This window comes from Elaeis guineensis, chromosome 1, assembly GCF_000442705.2.
Source record: "Elaeis guineensis isolate ETL-2024a chromosome 1, EG11, whole genome shotgun sequence".
NCBI classification, from domain to species: Eukaryota; Viridiplantae; Streptophyta; class Magnoliopsida; order Arecales; family Arecaceae; genus Elaeis; species Elaeis guineensis.
In genome coordinates this window covers 24,174,764-24,184,961 of record NC_025993.2, presented here as the reverse complement: position 1 = coordinate 24,184,961, position 10,198 = coordinate 24,174,764, and the positions used below count along the sequence as shown (strand labels likewise).

At 37.3% G+C, this 10,198-nt stretch overlaps 1 pseudogene; it reads left to right on the top strand.

Annotated features, from left to right (window-relative positions):
- The first annotated feature begins 1,932 nt into the window (after nt 1–1,932).
- On the top strand, nt 1,933–6,546 carry LOC114913301 (uncharacterized; annotated as a pseudogene).
- Nucleotides 6,547–10,198: the final 3,652 nt, after the last annotated feature.

Genomic DNA, 10,198 nt, shown 5'->3' with positions numbered 1-10,198 from the left:
GAAAGAAGAGAGAGAGAGCTCTTCTATCTCTTTCTTCCTTTTTCTTTTCTTTCCTTTTCTTCTCTTCTTTTTCTTCATTTCTTTTCTTTCTTTTTTTGGCCAAACAAGGGAGGGATATAGATGTAGGTTGGTGCTCCGACGGGGTGTGACGACACAACCGAAGGACCAACAATGATAGCCAATAGTGGTGGGGTAGGGGACAATCAGTGGTACAAATCAACCAATAGAAAATCATAGAAAAAGGCCCCAAAAAAGGAGATCTAGAGCTTCTCTTCATTTTTGGTCGTCGGCCTTTCACTGACAATCATGAACTTACTGTGGAGAGTTGTCGAGAGGCTAGGGCACTCGACTTTAAGGGACGACGATGTTGGTGGTTGGAAAAAGCAAAAGAAAAGCTGAAAAATTATAGGATTCTTTCTTAAATGCCATGGGAAGAAGGGAAAGAGAAAGAGAGGTGGGATCGGCATTTACCTTGAACTCTGGTGGCGTCTCCAGCTCCAATTTCTGATATAGTTCTAGGGAAATCGGCATAAACGAGGAAGAAAGAGATAAAGGAAGAAGAGAGGAGGGCCAATGTTCATCATGATATGCCTTGGAGGGGAGAAGGGAAGATTTATAGGAGATTTTTTATAATTTTTGGCAGCCCTAGGAGATCAATTTCAAGCAAGATTCGATCAGGAAGAAGACTTCCACCGGGAGCCTTCGTTCCTTTGTTTTTTTTTTTTTTGTGGAGCCACTTTGACATTTGTGCAGCTGATTTGGATCAGGTTATCACATGGTCCTTATTCAAGTGTAATAGTATGTAAAAGGGCATAATCACTTGTTGATTAAGACTGGCTGGCCTAGAGCTAGGATTACAAAAATGAACACCAATAAAAAATATAAAAGATAATTATGGAAGAGAAGAAAATGTTAGAGAGTAGAATTATATTTGTTTAAAAGAACTCGGCTTTGCCCTCTTGGCACTTTGGAGAATGCCATGAAAGGATAAAGAAAAAAAAGTTGAAAAGCCTGTCACCCAAAGGGCTCAGAAGACACCTCCCCTCTCTAACATCCCACCTTTTTTTTGGTTTGCTTTTTTTGTTAAGACACACCTCTCTCTTCCCTTTAGAAAACACCTCATGCTCCATTAAGAAGAAAGAACACTTTTTTAGTAGAATATGCTTTCAATTTTGCAACAAAAATTCGACAAGTCCAACACTAAAAGATGAAACCTAGTTTTGTTTAGTCTAAGGCTCGCTTTGACTCACTTATACTGGCACCAATTTAGATACTTGATTTTGATCTCTTTACTGACCTTCATATGGTACATTCAAATATTACTCCTCTTCAATTGTAGTTAAAGATGGACTAGTTGGTTTATGGACATCTAGAGTCCATGGTTGGTAAGCCATTCTTGTTTGAGAGTCTATTCCATTTTGGAAAAACTTTTGGTCAGGAGTGGAAAGCTCCCAATAGCTTTTCTTCAAAAGAAAAGTCCCATGTGGGTCGTGATGAGTGCTTTTCTTCCATATAGACTTGGATCCGTTTGTTTGTGCATTTTGTAGGTGCATTTGGAAAGCTATAAGATGAAGTTTCTATCACAAAACTTTTTTCTCCTCAACGAGTGGATTCTAGGTCTGAATTAATTGTTCCCTGCATTGTACTTATGATTCTCTCTTCTTCGGAGATGCTCTCCTATCTTAGATTATTTTTGTTTTCCACACTTGTTTTTCCATTCTTTATTTTATTCCCACTTGTACATTCTCCCATTCTATGTATTAGTCTTCACTCATTCAATTTAATAATTACTTTAGGTTGGGGACCATGTCCAATCTCTTTTCGAAAAAAAACAAGGAAGACTTGGAAGTTTATGGAAGGCTTGATCGCATACCCAGACTTCCATGGCCCTATGCTTTTATACAAATTATGCAAGCATGAGATGTGAAGCAAATGTGTGTCAGACAATTATCTTACAACCTTCACTCTACTATGAGGAATTGCTATCGGTTTGTCTTTTGCTCAAGGCTAACAAATTTGTTATGGATTTCATTGATTATAGTCCTATGCCACTGTAGCCCCAAATTTGGATGCCCCTTGGAGGAGTATGAAGCTTTGTTAAAACTCAGATCTTCTCTCCTTCACTACAACAACTCTTCGCTATCGGCATGGGGAAGAGGGAGAGACTATTGCCTCTGGGAGAGTGTGAGTTGCAACAACAGCATACAACAAGTGTTAAAGCTCATGCTATCGAGCCTTGTAGAATATGATCAACTTCAACTTCAGGATTGGCAATTGAATTTCACCATTTTTTCCTCCTTTCATGAGCTCAACAGCTTAACTTATCCTACAATCAAATTGCATGATCATTATCACAGATAGGTTAGTCTCACCCTCATCCAACTCGTTTTTCTAATTTCTTTTAGTCTATTCATATTTTCTATCATCTTGTCATAAATATTTGATTTGAATTCATTTTCTTTGGAAACTTTGTATTTGACAGATATGTCAGAATTGAGAAAGTTGGAAATCCTTGATCTCAGTTATAATTGGCTCACTAAAAATATTCCATTATTTTTCAAAAATCTATCTTCACTTAGTGTTTTGCATCTAGAAGAAAACTTGTTAAATGGCACATTTAATGTGGAAGATAATAATTTACAAAGTCATATGTAACCATTTCTGTATCATGAGACCATTAACATATTGATTATAGTTTATATATTGTCTTTTTAGTTTATGTTATATGGCTTCTCCTTCATTGAACTTGTTTCTTTAAATTTTTTAGCCTAGTCATATGTTCTATCCTCTTGTTGTAAATATTTCTCATTTAGATTCTCTTCCTTTGGAAACTTTATATTTGACAGCTATATTAGGATTGAGAAAGTTGAAAATCCTTGATCTCTTCTATAACAGACTCAGTGGAATTATTCTGTTATCTCTTGGAAATTTATCTTCACTCAGTGTCCTAATCTAGGAGCCAACATGCTAATGGGCACACTTGATATGGAAGGTAATAATTTATAGACTGTAATTATTTCTCTTTCACAAGATCATGAATATATTTAGTATGATGGTTTATGTTATCTTCTTAGTTTATGTCAGTCTTGCCCTTATCCAACTTGTTTTTCTAATTTTTTTAGCCTATTCATATTTTCCTATCTTCTTGTTGTAAATATTTTTAACTTCAAATTCTCTTGCTTTGAAAACTTTATATTTGATAGACATATCAGGATTTAGAAAGTTGGAACTCCTTGATCTCAGCTTGAATGATCTCGCTGGAACTATTCCATTATCTTTCAAAAATAAGTCATCTCTTAGTGTCCTGAATCTTGAAGGCAACATGCTACACGACGCACTTAATAGAGAAGGTAGTAACTTACAGGATCATCTGCAATTATTTTTGTCATAAGGCCACATTAACAACTTGAGTATAATGGTTTATATATTTTCTTATTGGTTTATGTCTATTACTCTATATTTTAGGCCTGCTAGGATTGCACAAGCTTAGATTCCTTAATCTTGGAGAAAATCAGCTCACAGGAGGGATACCGATAGCTTTGGGAAATTTATCCTCTCGTAATTTCTTATATTTGTTCCATAATAATCTAACGGGTTCAGTGCCTTCACATGGTATAATTTTTATTCATTTGACTAAGATTTTACCATATTCCTTTTTTTTTCTTTTGAGCTTAGACATTTCTCCATATTCAAGATGGGAAAAAAAAAAATCTATGCAAGTTGACTGATGGCTTGGCCAAGCGGAACCATTTTCCTAGTCTAAGCCATGTTTGGCCGAAGTCTATCTTGACTCAGCTAACTTGGTCAAATTAGAAAACTCATTAAATTCACATTCCCCAATTTAAATCATATGATATTTCTAAGTTGGCTTAGGAAGTTAAAATGAGTCTTAATTCATATCAGGCATTTACGCTAAGTTCACATCAGGCATATCCTCACTTTTAAAGTTATCTAGAATCAACAAGTGGAGCATATAAATTTTAAATGGATATTATTTTATCATAATTTTCAAATATTACTTCCTTGATTGCTCGGCAACTTTAACATTTTTTTTTTAATTTATTCTATTTTTGCATTTCATTTATAGTATTTATTTAGCTTGCTCGACTCACCGGTGTTACCAAGTTGACTAACTGAAGTCAAAAAATTAGGAGTAAACAAGAATTGTGTCCCAGGTTTCCTAGCCTTGTTCATATTATGAGCAAAAGGTTTTATTCCTTTTTTAATTTTCTTCTTTTTTTCGCAGTGCTCAGTAGACTGCAGAACCTACGTGAGTTGGATCTATCTGACAACCAACTCAATGGAAGTCTTCCTTTATGTCTGCAGAAACTAGTTTTTCTTCAAAGTATGTATCTTTCTTACAACAACATGAAGGGTAATATTCCACCACGCATCTTTGAGAGTCTTGTTTCACTTGGGTCTTTAGATCTCTCAGGCAACTTATTTGATGGGCATTTCCCATTTTCCTCCTTTTGAAATCTTTCAAAGCCAGAATTCGTTGACTTGTCTAAAGATGAGGAATTATTTATACATCTTGATAGTGGAAAGTTTTGTTCCCTCCTTCCAGCGACAGTACCTCATCTTGTCACATTGTAATCTCGATGCGAACCCCCTCACAACACCGGCTTTACTTGCTTCCCAATATAGGTTACGAGTTCTTGATCTTTCCCACAGTAACTTGATAGGAAATTTTCCCCAATGGTTGTTCGAAAATCTAACCAGACTAGAAGTTCTGAACTTGAGAAATAACTCAATAATGGGTGCATTTCAATTGCCAAAGCATCTGAATATGAGCATATATGCACTTGATCTCTCCATGAATCTCCTCAGTGGACCAATTCCTACAGACATCGGCACAATATTTCCACATATGGTGGACCTGAATTTATCCTCAAATTACCTAACTGGAAATATCCCTTCATCACTGGGTAACATGAGTAATCTGACATACTTGGATTTGTCCAATAATTTTTTATACGGTGAAGTGCCAAATCGCCTGATGATTGATTGCACTGAATTGTACACCTTGAAGCTTTCCAACAACAACTTGCATGGGAAGATGTTTGGTACAAATTATGGTCATGCTTCGCTTTCATGTATTTCTCTAGATGGAAACAAATTTACTGGAACTTTGCCGAGCAATCTGTCAGAGTATCAACAATTATTTATATTGGATGTCCACAATAACCAATTATCGGGTATAATTCCAGACAGTATTGGAAATGTTTACTATCTAAGTTACCTCATCCTTGAAGGAAATCATTTCCATGGCCCAATACCGGATCATTTATGTAATCTAACAATGCTTCAAGTGTTAGACTTATCCCATAATAACCTATCCGGGTCATTACCGCATTGCTTCCAATCATCCGAACTAGTGTACGTCAAGTTTGCTGGGAATGCTTTAACAGGCATAATTCCAAATAGTTATCTCAATTTGTCACACCTTGTAGCATTGGATGTCAGTAATAACCAGCTTTCAGGCGAACTGCCAAGACCGATTGGAGACCAAATATCTTTGGAGATTCTTATTCTTGGCGAAAATTCTCTTGAAGGCCCGGTACCAATTGAGTTATGTAAACTGCAGTCTTTACACATTCTAGATCTTTCGCAAAATAATCTTTCGGGATCAATACCCTCTTGCATTGGCAAAATGCACTTCAGGAAACCTAATTCAGCACATACAGATTCATTTTACCTCGGGTCGGTGGGGTATCCTGGTCCTTGGGAAGTCAATACAGGTGCAGAGGTTTACACAGATGAGATAATTATTGTTGACCTCATCAGTAAAGGCCACTTATACGCCTACAGAATAGATCATTTGCTTTTGATGTCTGCAATTGATTTGTCAACAAACAAGTTGACAGGAAACATTCCACCAGAAATTGGAAATCTAGATGAGCTTGTACAATTGAATCTATCGCACAATCAGCTCACAGGTCCAATCCCTGAAACTTTCTCAAAACTCAATTAGATCGAGAGCTTAGATATATCACACAATCAGTTAAGTGGTTTGATACCCTGGCAATTGACTCAACTACAGTTCTTGGAGGTCTTCTCCATTGCTTACAATAACTTATCTGGATGTACGCCAGATTTCAAAAACCAATTTGCCACATTTAATGTGAGTAGCTATGAGGGTAATATTGGATTACATGGGCCACCACTGGAGAAGACTTGCACCTCTGACTCAAGTCCAACTATTGAAGTCAAAGAAAACCAAGATGGTAGCAGTGTGGATGCATGCCATCTTCTTTGCAATAATTGCAGCGACATTCATGGTTGGCTTATGGGGTTGTATTGCTTTCTTTTTATTTTATCACACTGGACAACACATTCGCATTATATTGGATGGTTATGTGGACTCCTTGACTTGAAAAGATCTTAATGGCAGCACATAAGTGGACTTGCATGCAACAGAATCGCAAGATAAATAGTATCTTGTGCATTTCAGAGAAGCCTTTTTCAGCACTTTGTAATAAAGCAAAACAAGCTTTTGTTCAATGTAATATTTTGAAATCTTTGGTGAAATCTAGCTTGATATAGTTTTTCACTTCTTCTTCCCTCATTGTTATCTAGGTACCAGTCGTATGCATTTTTTTTGTAACGATTACATCATTCATATGCTCTTCGGCAGTCAATTGTAGGTTGTGATGAAGTTGTTTATATCCAATTCTGTTCCATTGTCTCTGATAATTCCAGATCTACCACACTGTATGGCTGCGTAGCTTGTAGAAACTTTCTATCAGACTTGTGATCAATGATTATGAACCTCGAGTTTCTGTCTCAAACCTATCACCCAAAATTGCCTATGTCATCTCCATGGTGGGAGCAATTAAAATTGACCCTTGACCATGAGACCACCACATTGTTGTGTCTTGTATAAATCTTGTGCTCGCACAACTACAAGTTGGGAAGGAATTGGAAATAAACCTGAATTTAAAAAAATTTCTGCAAAATGGGAATTACTATGCTACCATTGACAAATTTTTGGGTCCGAGGTATAATTCATCACTGAAGGAAATTTAATTTTTACTGATAAAGGCGATGTATTGCATTTGATGATTCACTTTGTTTTTTTTTTCTTTTTTCCTTCCTTTTTCCTGTCCAAAAAAATATTGAGCTATTAGCAAACCACTCATAATCAGCTTGCTTGATCAACTGACAAAACTATTATCCATTTGGATCGGTTAAGAAACCTCAACATACAATTGATTGAACATAAGCTATTGTTCTTTGCAACAGTATATTTGGACAGATCAGATTTTTAGGGATTTATCTTTTGCTCGTCTTGTTAGGAACAGTAATTGGCACTAATTACTATCTGTTATCTGCCGTTATCTCTTGTTTCATAGTCTAAAACCATCTGTATCCCTAATATATCTATGAGAAAAATAATTAAAAATATTTGTTGAACTAAATTTTGGTTATTGGTACTAATTCTTGTTTGGTACATTTCATGTCTATGTTGGGTCCAAAATATAGGTTTGCTAGCGACCAACTTCAAGGACACATAACCAACTGATGCGGGGCAAGTCAAAAGGGATTGGAACATTAAGAAGAGGAGCTAAATAGGTCAACTGATGCGGGGCAAGTCCACTTTAAGGGCCGGACGGCTGCCTAACTCTAGAGATTTGGAGCCTCTAATAATTGATTTAAGTGCTTTATAAAACATTAATAATATATTATATTAGTATGTTGTCCTCTGCAAACAAATCTTTGCCATCTAATGACATCAAACAAGCCACCTCTTAGATTGCAGCTGGTCCTCTGTTGGGGTCCTACACCTAAAAGAGTATGCTTTAAAGTTGGTCATGTGTCCTGGAAGTTAGTCGTTAACAAACCTATATTTTGGACCCAATGTAGACATGAAATGTATCAAACAAGAATTAGTATCAATAACCAAAATTTAGTTCAACAAATATTTTTAATTATTTTTCTCATAGATATATTAGGGATACAGATAGGTTTTAGACAATGAAAGGGGAGATAAAACAAGGCTGCTAGCTAAATGGAACAAACAATCAGATCATTCTCCATGGACGATAACGCCAAAGTCTGAGGAAATACAATCAGACGAAGTCATCACACTACCTGGCACCTAACCAGCATCAAAATTGGCAAGCCAATCTGTAACCTAATGAATTCCCTTCCTATGGGTATAATAATTCTCACTTGTGGTCCACCTTGCAACGCCTGTCACCAGCCAGCCACCCAGTAATTAACAGTTAATGAGTCTCGTTCATCTAAGGTGGTCTTGGTCTGTCAAAATGATTTTCCACTGCGCATGCTCCTCCCCGAATTGCTCATAGTTGTACTGAAGGAACAATAATTTCATGAAAGGTTCTTGCTTATAGTCCCCCAGATTACATCTCCTATCCTCTATGATCACTTATTAAGAAACCAGATCCTGCTTTGTCATTTTCCTCTTTTGCAGACCATCAAATTAATCTTCAGTGTTCGAAGGGAGGGTAGCCCCAAGATAAATTAAATGATTCTGGAGGTTAAATTGCCTTGAAGGACAGGGATTCCTCATGCCAAGCCTGAATGGAGCTCCTATCTTGACGGGTTTGTTAGCATTCCACGGTTTGAGCCTCGGAATGTCCAGCAATTTTCGCAGCCCAATCGAGTACGAACTCAATTCCGGTCAGTCACCAGGCCAATATTGCGAGGTGGGTACATGACACACGGCTGCGCACCCCACGGTGCTTGGTGCCACAAGATATATATGCACGTCCCACGGTGCTTGGTGCCACAAGATATGATATGCACGTCCCGCGGTGCTTGGTGCCACAAGATACGCACGCCCGGCGGTGCCTAACAACAAAACCTCCAAAAAGGGTTTTCTTAGAATCACATCAGAGGCATTAGCAATAAATAATTCAAAACATCTATTAAACTCAACCAAAATAGATTTAACAGCAAACAACCATTATTAAACTCAGAAGGCAAAAAAAAATCAAAGCTAAACAACATTCATTAACAACATACTTCATAAATATCATCAATCAAGAATGATAATGAGACATAACATGATATTATATTCCATAAACTTCCCTCAACTAAAGAGAAATTGAACACTATTTGTTCCTAAGCTTTCCTGGTGCATAGCTCATAACCCAAAGTCCAAGGGACTCCTCAACATCTTAAAGATAAATAAAATTATGAGCTACTAGCTAGTAACTCTACCATCTATAGTTGGATCGAGTGTATAAATAAAATATGTAAATAAATAAAAATTGATCTATAGTTCTACAAAGAAAATAATTTTGAATCAAAATAGGAGTTCCATATTTGTCTTATGAATAATCAAAAAATATGAGGCACGTATACCTTCAAAATTGAAGTGCAATAGCTAGCTTTTAATACAAAATATTGCATCAAGGCTTCAGGATGAGCTGATGTGATGGAGAGGGAGCATTGGACCGGTTGTCGGGATGCTGTAGGAGACCCGCAAAAGAAGTCCTCTCACATCGGAGAAGGGTGCTCTGGCAAGGGATGCTCCGATGCTTAAGTCAGTCGGAGCTTGAGCATAGTAGAAGAGAGAGAAGATATGGGAGCTTGATGAAGCTTGGCTTAACATAGCGTGAAGTAGCATAGTATATCATAATGTACTGTGAGAGTCTCCTTCTCACCTCTTTATATAGAGAGGTGCTGGATTTTGTTATGCTTGAACCAATCGTTTGTCAGGATAGAGTGTCCATCCACTAACTGGATTATTAGTTATAGGTGTTTGTTATCTGACGTGACCACATTCTAGAAGTTTGTTAGGAGATTCCATCTGATTGCCCAAGTGGCCTAACGGGTCGGTGGACTAAGGTTGGCCCATGGTCGATGTGCTGTCCTGATTAGACTGTGACAAGATGGATCGTGGGAGCCTTATCTTTTGTAGTCGGCGGGATCCCGACTTGGAAGTCGATGGGAGTCTGTATCAACGTTGGTCGTAGAACTTCATTCCTATAATTGGTGGAATATCAACCTAGAGGTCAATGGTACCCCCAAGCTAAGGATCAGACGAAAGCCAATGAAATCACTTCATTCCAACATTCAATAATAGATTTGATGGTGCTCATCATCAAGGTCCTCATCGGTGTTTTCGCCAGCCTGAGATTTTCGAGGATGAGTCCAAAGGATATTGGCTAAGGTGGCATGACCCTGTAATACTTGTCTCCTACTTTTAAGTTTGAAATGGTCACTT